Source organism: Salvia splendens, chromosome 5 (assembly GCF_004379255.2).
Source record: "Salvia splendens isolate huo1 chromosome 5, SspV2, whole genome shotgun sequence".
Lineage (NCBI taxonomy): Eukaryota > Viridiplantae > Streptophyta > Magnoliopsida > Lamiales > Lamiaceae > Salvia > Salvia splendens.
Window position 1 is genome coordinate 31,971,833 of NC_056036.1, and position 16,104 is coordinate 31,987,936.

A 16,104-nucleotide genomic window follows, 5' to 3' on the forward strand; every position below is an offset into this window, starting at 1 on the left:
ACCATTGACAAGGAAGGGAGTAGAGTTTGAAGAACTTCCCTGGATCTCTACTGCTCCATTTGGACTTTAACTTTCCGGGCATTAACTTGAGCCGGGACTGGAACAGGAGAACCTTCTGCCCAGCTTGCAGTTCCTTGGTCCAGAGATTTTTATCATGCCACAACTTGGTCTTTTCCTTATACCACATTGCTGACTCGTAAGACTCAAGTCGTAATTCTTCCAACTCCTGGAGCTGCAGTTTCCTCTCTCCCTCACAAGCTTGAGGATTCATATTAATCTCCTTGACCGCCCAGTATGCCCTGTGCTCAATTTCCACCGGCAAGTGACACATCTTGCCGAATACTAACCTGTAAGGAGACATTCCAATGGGCGTTTTATATGCTGTTCTATATGCCCATAATGCATCATCAATTCTCTTGCTCCAGTCTTTCCTCGACGGATTCACTGTCTTTTCCAGGATCACCTTGATTTCTCTGTTTGATATTTCTGCTTGGCCGTTGGACTGAGGATGATATGGTGTGGAAAGGCGATGGTGAACTCCGTACTTTCTCATTAGAGCTTCAATAGTCCGGTTGCGGAAATGCGTCCCATTGTGACATATTATAGCTCTGGGCACTCCGTACCTGTTGAAAATATTAGCTCTAAGGAACTTCGCTACCTCTTTAGCTTCACACGATGTGGTTGCTTTTGCCTCTATCCACTTCGAAACATAATCCACTGCCACAAGTATGTAGGTGTTCCCGTATGAAGACGGAAATGGACCCATGAAGTCCATCCCCCAGACATCGAAGATCTCACATACAATTATCGGAACTTGTGGCATTTCGTCCCTCCTGGAGATTCCCCCGGTCTGTTGACACCTCACACAGTTCTGACAGAATTCAAAAGCATCCTTATTCAACGTAGGCAAGTAAAACCCACTGTCCAACACTTTCCTTGCGGTCTTCCTAGGTCCAAAGTGACCTCCACACGCTAGGGCATGGCAATGATTCAGCACGTCCCTCTGTTCCCACTCCGGGATACACCTCCGGATTACTTGATCGGCTCCCATTCGCCACAAATACGGGTCATCCCAGAAATAGTACTTAGCCTCGCTCTTCAATTTCATCTTCTGGGCCCGGGAGATTACTTGGGAACCGGGCACCTCTCCAGTGACTAAGTAATTTGCCAGGTCCGTGAACCATGGCTCAGTATTTGTCTGACATTTCCCTTTCTCGGTATCCCCTGGACCTATTAATGCCATGAGCTTTTCCCAATTGATGGGTTTAGGAAATTCTTCCAGATAATACAAATGTTCCTCGGGGAATGCATCTGGAATTGCTTCCTCGGTCTCCCCTTGAAAAATACGACTTAGGTGGTCAGCCACCTTGTTCTCAGTTCCTTTCTTGTCCTTAACTTCCCAATCAAATTTTGTAAAAGTAATACCCAACGGATTAATCTTGGTTTAGACTCCTTCTTCGCCAGCAAGTACTTAACAGCTGCGTGGTCTGTGAAAACGATCACCTTCGACCCCAGCAAGTACGGGCGAAATTTCTCAAATGAGTATACTACCGCCAGCATTTCTTTTTCGGTGGTGTCATAATTCTTCTGAGCTTGATTCAGTGTTTTGGATGCATAAAAGATCACATAGCTTTTTCCATTAATTCTTTGACCTAGCACCGCTCCCACGGCATAGTCGCTTGCGTCACACATAATTTCAAAGGGTAGATTCCAGTCGGGCGCGCTAATAATGGGGGCAGATACTAGTCTATCTTTCAACAACTGAAAAGCCTTTTTGCACTCCTCATCAAACACAAACTCCACGTCGTTATGCAATAAGTGAGTGAGTGGTTGAGCAATCTTTGCGAAATCCTTTATAAACCTCCTATAAAATCATGCATGCCCTAGGAATCCTCTCACCTCTTTCTGATTTGTCGGGTAAGGCAGTTTTGAGATGACATTGATTTTTGCTTGATCTACCTGTATGCCTCTTTCCTATACCACATGCCCTAGGACAATTCCTTCAGGGACCATAAAGTGGCATTTCTCGAAATTCAAAACCAAATGCTTTTCCTGGCACCTCCTCAGCACTATATCCAAACTCACCAAACACGAGTCAAATGAATTTCCGTACACCGTGAATTCGTCCATGAAAATCTCAATGCAATCCTCTAGGAGATCCGAGAAAATACTCATCATACACCGCTGAAAAGTCCCTAGTGCATTGCAGAGACCAAACGGCATCCTCCTATAAGCATACGTTCCAAAGGGACACGTGAAAGTTGTCTTCTCTTGATCCTCGGGATCCACATAGATTTGAAAATACCCACTATATCCGTCCAGGAAACAGAAATATTGCTTACCCGCCAGTCTCTCCAACATCTGGTCAATGAAAGGTAACGGGAAGTGATCCTTCTTAGTAGCCTCGTTCAGCTTCCGGTAGTCGATACACATCCTCCACCCAGTAATAAGTCGAGTGGGGACTAACTCATTCTTATCGTTCTTAACTACCTGTATTCCTGACTTCTTTGGTACCATATGTACGGGACTAACCCATTCACTATCTGGTATGGAATATATGATTCCTAGGGATAGCAGCTTCAATACTTCCTTTAGCACTTCTTCCCTCATGTTCGGATTCAACTTGCGTTGCGGATCCCTACAGGCCTTTGCTCCTTCTTCTAAACGAATGTGATGCATGCACATATCTGGACTGATTCCAACCAAGTCAGAGAGCATCCACCCAATGGCTTTCTTGTTTCTCCTGATTACATTCAGCAGTTCCTCTTCTTGTCTCTCGGTCAAGCTGCTGGTAATAATCACCGGGAAGTTTTCGTCCTCCTCCAGATAAGCATACTTGAGTCCAGGTGGAAGTGTTTTCAATTCTTTCTTGGGAACCTCTTTTTCCTGGGGCAAGGGATTTTTTTCTGTTGTCATTCCCTTCTTAGACTCAGTAGAACTGTTCATGCTCGCCACATAAGGTGTCTTCCTTGACCTAGCTAGCTCCGGAATTACACAGAATTCCAGGATTGCTTCCGCTAGTTCCTCATCTGATAACTCATTTGTGTTCATTGCTTGACACCAACTGGCTACTTCTATATCAATGGCATGACTCATCTCAGAATTCTCGATCTGTTTCTGCATTAACTCTGTCTCAAGATATTCCTGGACCAAGGGGTTAATAACATCTATAGCATGCAAATTTTCAACGTCAAGAGGTCTTTTCATTGCCTCATCTATGCTGAATGTATATTTCTCCCCATTGTAATCAAGGCAGATAGTACCGTCAAAAACATCAATGATGGTTTTAGCGGTGCGTAAGAAAGGTCTCCCTAGAAGTACTCCGCCAGACTCTGCAGACTCATTATCACTCATCCTAATCACATGGAAATCAGCTGGGTACAAGAAATCATGTACCTTTACTATCACATTCTCAAGCACACCTTCAGGACAAATGCATGACCTGTCTGCCAATTGGATCACAACTCTCGTGTCCACCATGCCTACCCCTACTAACTTCTTGTATATAGACAGTGGTAACACATTTATCGACGCACCCAAATCACACATAGCATGCTCGATTTTCACGTCACCAATAGAGATGGGTAAGGTAAACATACCTGGATCATTGCATTTCGAAGGCATCCTCCGCTTTTGAATCACTGCCGAGACATTCTCGCCTATCAAAATTTTCCCACTGGGTCTAGCCTTTCCAGCTATAAATTCCTTGATGAACTTGCTAAACACCAGCAATTTCAAGGCTTGCAGGAATGGTAGATTAATATCTAGTTTCCCAAAGATGTCCATGAAATCCACCGGCTCATCCTTCTTCTTCTTGGCTTCCCCCCGGCTTGGGAAAGGCTTCAGTCGTTTTCCTGCTCCTGTAGAGCTGGCGGCTGAGAATTCTCCAGTCTCCTCCCTTACTGCCTCGTTCTCAAACACTGGTTCTGGATCGAGGAAGAATGGTTCAGTTGACTTAGGCAAGGGTTTCTCCAAATATCCTATCTTAAGGTCATCCTTGACCAAGGAACTTTCTCCTTCCGAGTCCCTAGTCCTAGGAATTGTATCTTCTTCCTTACCTTCCTTGGGGCTTATCGCTTCCTTCGTTCTTAATACTGGCCCATCATATGCCTTCTCGGATCTCAAGGTAACCTGACTTATATTCGCCCTATCTGGTGGCCTTACTGAGGCGGGAATCTTTCCCTCGTTTTCCCTCATATCACTCAAAGAAGTGGCTATCTGGGACAATTGTTTAGCCAGCATATCCATGGCTGCATTTTGCTCCCGTTGAGCATCTTGAAGCTTATGCACTACGTCATTGTTCGATTGCAGGTTGCCTTGCATATGTTGCTGAGAACTGACGAGGTCGTGCACCATATCATCGATACTCTTTGGTGACTTTAGTGGTTGACTGGGCCCTGGCCCTATGCTCAGAGTCGGTCCACTCGCTTGATTCTGACGAGCATTTCCTTGACCGCCTGAAGAGTTGTTGTATTGATTTTCTTGCCCCTAGTAATTATTCTGAAAATTCCTTTGGTGCGGTGGCACAGAAGAGTTCCCTTGATTATTCTGATTTCTGTTCCCCCAGCTTTGGTGGTCTCCTTGGTTCCGATTGATCCAGCTGCCCTGCCCTTCTTGATTCCTTCCTGACCAGTTACCTTGCCTTTCGGGCTGAGGTGCAAACTGCTGACTTTGTTGTGGTGCTGGCTGATTCTGCTCATTGTCAGTCCATCTGAAATTTGGATGATTCCTCCAAGGTGCATCTCTCTGTCTTCCTGGATTCCAGCTCCCATCGGGATTCCAACTTCCCATTGCATTGACCTGGGCCTGATAATCTCCTTCCTGTGTCCCGTAATATTGCTGAATTTGACTATCTCCTGGACCAGGAGATTTCTCCTTCCCTTGTGAAGTCAGTGGATTCGCCTTCTCGAGCCTATCAATCCTTGCCTCCACTTTATCATCTTCTTGCTCTTTTACGGCATGCACCGACCCTCTTCTCACAGCATTCCTAGGGTTATCGTACGCCTTCTTGGCGTCGATCAACTTCCCCAGGATTTCCTTTGCTTCACTTCCCCTCTTTCTTGTGAAATTCCCCCCACTCGAGGAATTCATTAAGTCATTTGACTCAAGAGTCGCTCCTTCGTAAAACAGAGAGTAGGTATCTGCCTCTATCATTCGGTGGTTCGGGCATGCATCCAATAACCCCTTAAATCTCGACCAATACTGACTCAAGGATTCGTGGTAATCCTGCTTACACTCTAATATTTCTTTCTTCAGTGCATTCGTTTTGTTGGATGGGAAGAAATAATCTATGAACTCCAATTTGAAATCCCTCCATGTGCGGATAGAATCCGGGGGCAACCTTAATAACCACGTGTTAGCTTCTCCCTTCAAGGTAAACGGAATCGCACGTAGGCGATAATCCTCCTCTGTTGCATCATTCGGCCTCTTCTGAATACCACACAACTTACTGAATTCATTTAAGAATTAATACGGACACTCATTTCTACGCCCAGAGAACGTCGGCAAGATGCCGAGCACGTTTGTCTTGATCTCAATAGTTCTCTGGCGTGGATTCATCACTATGGCATGTGCTGGCTCTCCATCTAAATGGGCAGTGAGAGAGCCGATCCCTGGATCTGGATCTACTACCTGTGCCATGATTATCTCCTCTGCTTCCCCTGTTTCTGACTCTGATTCTGATTCGGGTGGAGATTCTGGATCTTCGCGTCCTGACGACGTCGAAGAGTCGTCGCTAGTGAATTCACTCATAAACGGATCTCCTGTGGTGAACCCTGATCTGGTGGTCACAGTAGAGGCTGTGTCCTTAACCCGCCAATTAAACAGGTCGTGCTTCCTCCCAGACGAGTTGCTCCAGTAGGTAGATCCTGAGCCTCTACTCATAAACTACAAACAAAAGAGAAAGGAAACAAATCAAAACTATTTACACCACAGACTCTGAACACTGACACTAAGCACGCCATCCATCTCCGGCAACGGCGCCATTTGAAGTCTTGCAGTTCTTAGTGTGTTTTTTTTTTTTGTTGTGCATGCAGGGAAAAACCAATGCAATTGCTCGGTCAATACACCGCGCTTCTTAAATCCACTGGATCACTAGGTCCAGGAACTCAAGGAACACAGAGTATTTTTGTCGTTGAACACACTCGACTCTCCTTAAAAAATTAATCCCTCAACCCAGATTTACTATTAAATTAGTATAGGGAAGTGGGGTCGATCCCACGAAGATGGATTCGTGAAGTAGTGCTTAGAGACTCTGGAAACAAGCGGCTGCTGCCACGCAAAAGGGTTGAGGCTTAAACTACCACTAGACCTAGGCACGGAATTTAAATGCTAGACCTAGGACACCGAACACTTATCAAATCAGACATCATCACCGAAAGAAACAATTACTCACTAGACCGTGTAAATGACTAACTAAATATGACTAGGCAGAGAGAATTAAAAAGTGGGGACCATGACATTCAATTAAAGCAAGTACGGTAAAAGCTGCAACTAACAAACTAATGCAGTTTCCTAACCAGCTCGGAAACGTAAATGAAGAAAACAGAGCACACTTCTAGATTCGAACAGAATATAGAAATCGGGACGCCGGAAACTTGCTACGAATCGGAAGTACATCAGATCTACATAAACTAAACGAGATGAAACGAAAACTCGTAAGCTAGGCATAAAATTAAACCAACACGACTCAGATTCACGTCGAATGCTTAATCCACTCCGGATCCAAGCCATCCGAACTCAACACCCAGCACAATCAACTCCATAGCTCCGATTCTCACAGATCTGCTCAAATCAACTCCAAATACCAACAATCACAGACAACCCTACAACATCAGCAAGTAAAAAAAACGATTCATCCACAAACAAACTCCATTCTTCCAGATCCAACCTCGAACCTGCAATAATCCAGAAAACAACCTCGAAAACAACCAACTCCAACAACCCAACTCAGAATTCAAGTAAACATAATCAACAAACATAGATCAACACAATCGGCATAAACGAAAACGAAACTTGCATAAAAAAAACAGCGAAATATCCAGAAAACAAAGAGGTCCGAGCTTCGAACAGCGAAGCTCGGTGAATGCAGCAGAAACGAAAACAGAAAATAAATTATTTCTTCGCCCTCAAGAAGGACGGTGTTACAACCAGATTGAAGAGTATGTAAGCTATAAGTGAACCCCAAGATCGCCCTGAACTTCCCACGAAAGAACCCAAGTGTGTGAAAAAGTGAACTAAGCTACATGCTGTTGGCGAGGTCTCCAACCGAGAAGATCCCTCCAGCGTGCATGCTTCTCCCTTTTATAGACGCGGACATAACCTTCTAGAGTCTTCGTAGAAATCTCTATTCTACCCTTCAACTCCGAGGCTTCCTCCGTCGAGCAATTTTTCCGCATAATGTCCACTTTTTCGCCTTCTTCCTAGGTCCATGCAACTGTCTCCCTCCTTTGCTGGACCTGGCGAAAATCTTCACACACCTGGCTTAAAACGTGTGTTAGACCCAGAAATTTCACGAATTAAAGCCCTAGACCTATGCATGAAATTAGCCTTATCAGTGCCCCATTCAATTGGCTTATTGCAACAACAAAAAAACAAAGGCTTCCTTTTCACTAGAAGCCTTTGAGATACATTTTCAGCAATCTGACTCTGTTTTTCATCCTCTACACTTTTCTTTTGTTTTTTCTCAACAATCATTAACTCTTTCTGAGATACCGGGTACTCCTTTTTCGCTTTGATATATCTATATCAATAATAAGTTCGGGCATTAAGTATACTCTGTTAATAAATCCAAAATGAAACACAATAAATCTATATCAATAACTCTTTCTGGTTCAATCTGCAGCCATCCTAATAGCCATTCAAACAAATCCTTAACTAGTTATTATAGCTATGTCTATAGTTATGTCAATAGGTATTGTATGAAATGATCCTTAACTATGTCAATAACTATTATAGCTATGTCAATAGTTATGTCAATAGCCATGTCAAACAAATCATATACTCTGTTCAAACAAGCATATACTCTGTTTTATAGCTATATCAATAGCTATTGTATGAAATGAAACACAATAAATCTATATCAATAACTCTTTCTGGTTCAATCTACAGTCATCCTAACAGCTATTCAAACAAGCATATACTGTTATTATGGCTATGTCAATAGCTATTGTATGAAATGTCAATAATCTTAAAAATTTAAACAAATCCTTAACTGGAAGGTGATGCTTCCAATTGTGATTCTACCATGGCTAATCAACAAAAAAATTCAGCAGAAATCGAATTCATAAGAAAATAAATCCAGATTTATTTTAATACACTAAAATCGAAGCAATATACTTAAAATTTGAATCAATTGCTGAACCTGAAGAAGTCGGAACCACCGCTGAAGAAGTCGGAACCACCGCTGGAGAAGTCGGAACCACCGCTGATGTGGAACGCCGATTCTCTTCGATCGGCACTTCAACTGATTCAGCTACAATCGGCGCTTCAACCGATTCTCTTCGAATTTGGTCTTCAATTGTTATTGTAGAAATTTATGTTTGAAGGTTTACGATTTGAATTTTGAAGACCAGCAAATTTGTGTTTGCACAATTGTATGAATTATATGAAGATCAGAAGATATTTCAGCGAGAGTTTTAGAGAGGGTTTTAGAAAATGATTTCAAAAATTCTGTTTGTTTTTAAATCTTGAGTATTTGACTTTAAAAATGGTGATAGGTGTGTACGTGTACCATTGGGAAGAAGAGTATTTCTTGTTTTTCTTGTTTAATCATTTTCCTAATGCTTTAGTTGGGATGGTTGGTTTAAAAGTGAAACATGAGGCAGCCTGTATTTTGGAATGGGGAATTTTATTCTTATTGTTTTAAAACCTTATTTATTCTTACTAATCCTAGTTTGAAAGTGCTTTTAGTTGGTAGATTTTTAAAGAAAATGGGATGTTAAAGTGCGTGTAAATATAAGGGAGTTTTTGTATTGTCATTAAATTGTTTATTTTACTTAATTGAAAGTGGCAGCAGTACTTAGGAAAGGGGTATGTGAACGTGTGTTTAGGAAAAAATGGTGTATGTTAATTTTTATTTGCTTTGTTATTATTTGAGTTTGGATTAATTGGCAGTGGAGGAGATACGTGTATTATTTTTGCGAATAGGAGTATACTATTTCCATCCTTGGACTCCTTAACTTATTTGGTTGGGCTTGTTTCTAATATGAATGGTTGGGGCGTGAGCGGCCAGAATTAATAAAAAATACCCAAGCCCCTAATCGTGAGAAATTGATAATCTTGAACGAGGAAAATAATTGGAGACATAGGATGCATGCATTTTATTTACTTATTTGAAAAGTGTGTTGATTTATGTATTATCTAAATGAAAAAGGTGAATCCTCGCAAGCGAAACGTGATACCAAGGGGAAGAAAATACTTGTGAATTAAGCAGTCGAGGTGGGCTTTCTTTTAAATTTCTTTTAAATAAGGACAATGTCCTAAATATTTTATCGATGGGAATGAAACTATGTTTATCATGCCGTGATTTGATTTTAACGTGCCTATCTGATGTGGCTTTTGCCATTATTATTTAAATCGAATTCGGGTCCTCGTAGGGCCACAAACCCTACTTGGATTAGTGTACACCTATGGTAGACTGTGTGCTAGCATATGGGTTGGCCGGTCTATTGACTTGGTTTGTGGCCACATTCCATGTCATGTCTGTGCATATATGGTTAACGTCTATGGGAAAATGACTGATCAGTCGACTTTTTACAATGTGAATGATTTTGAGTGCCTTGGGCCTTTCTAAAGCTAAACCCCGATGGTTACTTATGGATGGCATGATAAAACTTGTTTTGATAACATGTTTTCGGCATAAGTCCACTGAGTATTTTTATAGTACTCAGCCCTGCATGTGTTTTCCTTATGTGCAGGTTGAGCGGCGACGAGCAATTGGTGATGTTGAGCAATTAAAGTTGAAGTATTATTTGGTTATCTTTGAACTACGAGTGTCGTTGTGTCTCCACACATACGTCACTTTTTCTCTTGAATGCTTCCGCTGAGACATTGTTTTTTTTTCCTCATCATTTATTTAGTGTTGAACCTAATTATTTGGATATTTGAAAATTTGATATCTTTTGGATAATGTCCCTTGATCGTTTTTTTAAATATGAATTATTGGTCAAACTCTTTATTGAAACCCTAGTTTTCTACGTATTTATAAAACTCTAAAGGGCGGTCGTGACAAGTTTGGTGAAACATTACTATGGTAAAGCCACGTGGACCAAACGCCATGTTTAATTTTATCGAAAAAAATACAGTCGGATCAAATTATGAAAAATTATATAAAATTCAAAAGTTTATGATTCAATTGACTACTTATAAAGTTTATTGGAAAAAACAAAAGTACTATTATAAGTTGGTGATATAGTAGCTATTACTTCTAATTATAATCACTACTTTATCTTATTACCAACAATAAAAAAATTCCAATTCATATTTCAATCAAACGTACCTTAACAAACTTGTTGTTAAGAAGCTTTAATAAAATTAGAATATGCTGCCCTTAAACTAACCCACAACATAGTAGCTAAAATTAAACAACCATAATGCAATAAAATAAAATGAGTGATCTTCTTGTGAGCCTTAAAACTAGCACCATTGAGCTGTCACCTATTAAGCTTGATCCATTCAATAGCACAAAATCCAATTCATCCGTAAAACATACGCTGCCAATTTTCGTGTCCCATGCTTAAAATTATTTTCCTATCAATAATTTTATATCATCAACACTACTTTTTTTATTGCTTATTATTAATTGTCATTATTATCTTGACTATGAACTATTGAATCCTTACGGCACTGACCACTCTCTCATTCCAAAGGCAAGCCCTCTCTCTAAAGTTGGAGAGTTGTTTAATTACTTATTCGAATTCTTTGGTAAAAAGCTTTGAAATTAAAGTTCAGACATAACATAATGAAATTTAAACAATCAACGTCTCTTGATTTCAAACAAGCCAGTCCCTCAAGTCACCAATTTGGGTTTTTTTATTACTAGTTTCGAGGAAATATATTCATTTTTTTTATGGATGATAAAGTCTGTAAAGATATATTCGCTTTGTTGATATATCTAAAACATTAAATGGATCTAGTTGATTGAACTATATACTCACTCACATAATTATGACTAAAAACACTCGTATAGTTATAATTGATCTATCATTGAATTCATATTGCTGAAGCTTGAATAAATATAGCATGATAATGGTTCAATCAACAAAATAATTTATGAATTTCAATGATTTTGGAAATTACATAATTTATCCTTGAGATCTTCACTAGCCCTCTAAGTGACCCGAATCTTCCAACCGATTAATGAAATGAGGGAAAACATCCTAGCTACTAAGCTTTTGTATAGTATGCCCCAATGTATATATTGGTATAGTATTTCTAGCTAATTGAGAAATATAATAAATTTTAAAAATTATACAGTGATATAGTACTATAATAATGGTCAAATTTCTAAACTACTTTTGTTTGGAAGAGTGAGTCAATGGTAACTTACTTCAAGAGTGGTATTTTTTTAGCCCTTTGTTTTCTCTACTAATGTGATTGATCCATTATGTTTTGATTAATTAGCGTTTTAGTATGTATTTCATTGATAGTAATGTTATTAAGTGTATAAAAGACCATTTATTTTTTAAATTTATGCACGGTACTTTAAGCTTAAAATTTACTCTTTCTGTCGTTAAAATATAAATTCTTTCATATTTGGTCCGTTCCCTTGAAAAGAGAAACTCTTTTATTTTAGGAAAAAATTATCTCTAATAAGATGAGACTCATTTTTCATTAACCTACTTTTCTTTCTATCTCTCTTATTTTACTAATTTTACATTAAAATTCGTGTCATTTCAAAAGTTTATATTTTTAGGAGACGGAAGAGTAATGTGATTGTAGTTGTTTATGGTCGGTATTTCTATTTGAATGAGAGATTAGAATAAACCAATGTGAAATTAGTTCACATATGTTTGAAATTGGTTCTAAAGAAAATTAAAAATAGTTTGGAGACCCAATGTGTATATACATATATAGTTGATATTGGTGCAATAGGCATTCGGGAATTTGACTTCTAAGAACATAATTTAGTGTGCCCTTTCATAAACTAATTTATATGTAACTTCAAAATAAAATTTATTTATGTGTCCAACCTGCTTTATAGTATGTGCAATCATTTTGTAAGATTGTCGGGTGTCGTTTGTTCTCATTTACAAAAAGAATATTTCACATTCTTGCTATTTATTTGGCTATCTGTATTCAATTTAGTACTATCATTAAAAGTAACAATTTTTTTACTTTATTTATGTATATTTTTAGAATCAGTTAACCCTTTGTTATTTATGTATTTTCGAAATTATAGCATTGCAGTTGATGGAGTACGTACTAAACAAGCCCAACAGCAGTAAAGCCCATCAGCCTAAAGCCCAAGAAAGAGTATCAGTTCGGCATGACTAAAGAGTATCAGTCCGGCATGACTCAAGAGTTCAGTTCGGCACAACCACAGAGTTCGGCCCCAGCCTACAGCTCGGTAAAAGCCAACCAATCAAACTCTGCTCTCTGGTCGGCATCAAGCTCTACTCTCAGATCGGCAAAAGCTGCTCGGCAATAATTCAGCAGTTCGGTCTCAGTATTCGACTGAACTAGGAAATAGTGGACTCATGCAGGATTTCCACCTCCACTACACCCACGATCTATTTAGTGGTGTCAAGCAGTCATTAACTCATGCAGGATAGTGGACCCATGCAAGATCGCCACGATCTCCACGACATCCACTACCTAGTAAATAGCTGCATGCCACGATCTTGGTCCTTTGTATAAATAGAACCTAGATCAGATAGATAGGGTTACATTCTCTCGATCTCTAGAGATAAAATACAAAATAGCAAGTCTGTATTGTAAGCTGTAGAAAACAGATCAAGCAATACAACTCTGCCCTCTTTTCTTTCCGTGGACGTAGATTTACCTCAGTAAATCGAACCACGTAAATTCACCGTGTCGTGATCTGTGTTTTCCAGCATTCACTACATCAAAATTTTCGCGGATTCATCACTGGCGCCGTCTGTGGGAAACAGAGAACCAAATTTGTGATAAAGCGAATTTTTGACCCTTTTTCTACCCAAAAAAAAAAAAAATGCATTCCAGATCACACACTACCCGTAATACCGTTCGTGATAACCGTGAGGAAGCTAGTCCAGCTCGCAGGTCTGAAAAACGGCCTCGGGAGACATCTACCTCCGGTTCTCACGAAGAAGAAACAAGCCACTCCAGGAGTCATCACACCGAGTCTTCCCAGCAGCCCGATTTAAATGAAGCTGTCAAGGTGTTCTTGGCCGAGAAGCAGGAGGAGTTCTTAACCTTCCTGCAGAAGAGCCAACAGCCGGAGAAGACAACGGCGGATTCTCCCTCCTCATCCAGACATGAAAGTCACTACCGCAGTAGTGACGTGTCTTCCAGGAGAAAGAATCCTCAACCCCGACACGTTCCTGTTCCTCCTCGGTACCGGAACCACAGGAGAACTCCATCTCCTCCGTACCGAAGAGATGTTGGGTTCGCCATGTACGGAGCATTAAAGACTCCGTTCTCGGACGATATCACCCGAACTCCTTTGCCACGAAACTACCGGACACCGTCAATGACTTATGACGGGCTAGAGGATCCTCATGACTTCTTGGGACGCTATCAATATAATATGGCGAACCAGGGTCTCAATGAGGTCCATATGTGCAAGCTGTTCCCCGAGCTGCTCATCGGGAACGCCAGAAGGTGGTTCGACAGCCTTCCTCAAGGCAGCATTAGATCCTACCGAGATCTAATGGATGCTTTCCACAGGAGGTTCTTTCAGAAAGCGGAAGCCCGGATCACTTCGGCTCAGCTGCTTTCTATACGTCAAGGTCGCGACGAAAAGATCAGCGACTTCCTGACGAGGTTCCATAAGGAATGCCTACAAGTAGATAATCTCAATGATCTACTTGTCATTTCGGCATTCCAAAATGGAATCCTGCCCGGAGCTCTCTACAGAAAGCTCGTGGAATGCAGTCCGCAAACAGCTCAAGAGATGTGGGACATTGCGGACCAGTTCTCCCGTGCCGATGAGGCAGACCGTCGAAAACGGTCTTTAGACAGCTCATCTAGAGGAGACGAAAAGAAGCCCGATCATAGCGATCAGAGGTTTCCTCGCCGAACTCCTTTTGAAAGAATTCAAAGGGCACCGGTACAAGGCAGATTGGGACCACGTCTCAATCCTGAGAAGCCGCCCGCTCAGTTCGTACCCTTAAACAAGTCAAGAGCGGAAATTTTCGAACTACATTCCGATATGTTCGAAAAACCAAGGCGGATGACGAAATCGGCCGCGCGCCGACCTCAGGATCAATTTTGCTCCTTCCATCAAACCCACGGTCACGATACCGAGGAGTGCCGAAATTTGGCTGCAGGTATTGATGTTCTTGTGAAAACAGGAATGTTAAAAAAATACCAAAGCAAGCAGCCGAAAAAGAACAAAAAGCAGAGAGGTGCGAACTGCAATCCTCAGGATCCGAAAAGGCATGAGGATCCCGAAGACGACGACGAGCCGCAATATGATGGAGTAATCCTGACTATTGATGCTCTCCCTGCCGGGAAGACTAAGTCGTCCCTAAAAGCAGAACGCAGAGGTTCCAATCAAGAGGAGCCAACACATAAAAGGCTGAAGAAAGACGAAGTGATTACATTTTCAGACGCCGATCCCGTCCCAGCCATCTCTCCTCACCAAGACGCTATTGTCATTCAAGCCGGAGTGGCAAACAAACTGATCCACGGAGTATTTGTGGATACAGGAGCGTCAGTCAGCATTCTTTTTAAAGAATGTTTCGATAAAATGGAAGTGGATCCAGCTCGGCTCAGTCCGGCTCCACTTCCTCTGAAAAGTTTCGCCCAGGAGGACACCCGCCCTGAAGGTATTATCAGCCTTCCGATCACGGTGGGAAAAGCGCCTACAAGCTCCAATACGATGATCGAGTTCTTTGTGGTGAAAGCTCGGTCCCCGTACAACATCATCCTGGGGAGAGACTGGCTCAACACAGTTCGGGCCGTTTGCTCTACTTATCACCTCACCATCAAGATCCCCACTAAAGGTGGGATAGCGGTCATCCGAGGTGATCAAAAGAGAGCAAAAGAATGTCTGCAGATTGCGCTTAAAAGTGCCGAGCAATCAGTTCGGCACCATCAAGCATAGCAATCACAGCAACCGGAGTCAAAGGCAAGCGAGATGACCGAAGTCACTTCAGAGCCGAACTCAATGACCGTTCAGTTATACGAAGATGATCCATCCAGAACGATCAAGATCGGCTTCGCGGGAACGCCCCTACTCCGGGAAAAAACCATCCAGCTCCTCAAGGAGTATAAAGACGTCTTTGCATGGTCTCCGTTGGACATGACCGGAGTGCCCCCCGAGGTAATCACTCATCGGTTAAATATTGATCCTTCAATCCGGCCAGTAAAACAGAAGCAAAGACTCTTTGCGGCAGAAAGAAGCCAAGTCATCCATGACGAAGTCCGCCAATTACTAAAAGAGGATGTACTATTCGAGGTGAAATATCCTTCCTGGGTGGCCAATCCTGTGATGATCAAGAAAAAAGGAGGAGGATGGCGGATGTGCATAGATTTTACCGATCTAAACAAGCACTGTCCTAAAGATTGCTATCCCCTTCCGAATATAGATAAAAAAGTAGAAGCTTTGATCGGCTTCGAAATTTTCTGTTTTCTTGATTTATACAAAGGATATCACCAAGTATTGATGGATGAGAGTGACGCTCCGAAAACAGCTTTCATTACCGATTTCGGCATTTTCGCTTATAAAAAGATGCCATTCGGTTTAAAGAATGCCGGAGCCACTTATCAAAGGATGGTAGACAAGCTTTTTCGGCACCTGATTGGAAAGGAGGTCGAAGTGTATGTTGACGATATAGTCGTCAAAAGCAAAAGCACTTCGGAGTACGAGCACAACCTCAAGTCCACTCTCAACGTGCTCAAGAAAGCCAACCTCAAACTTAATCCCCAAAAGTGTACTTTTTTGGTAGATTCGGGAAA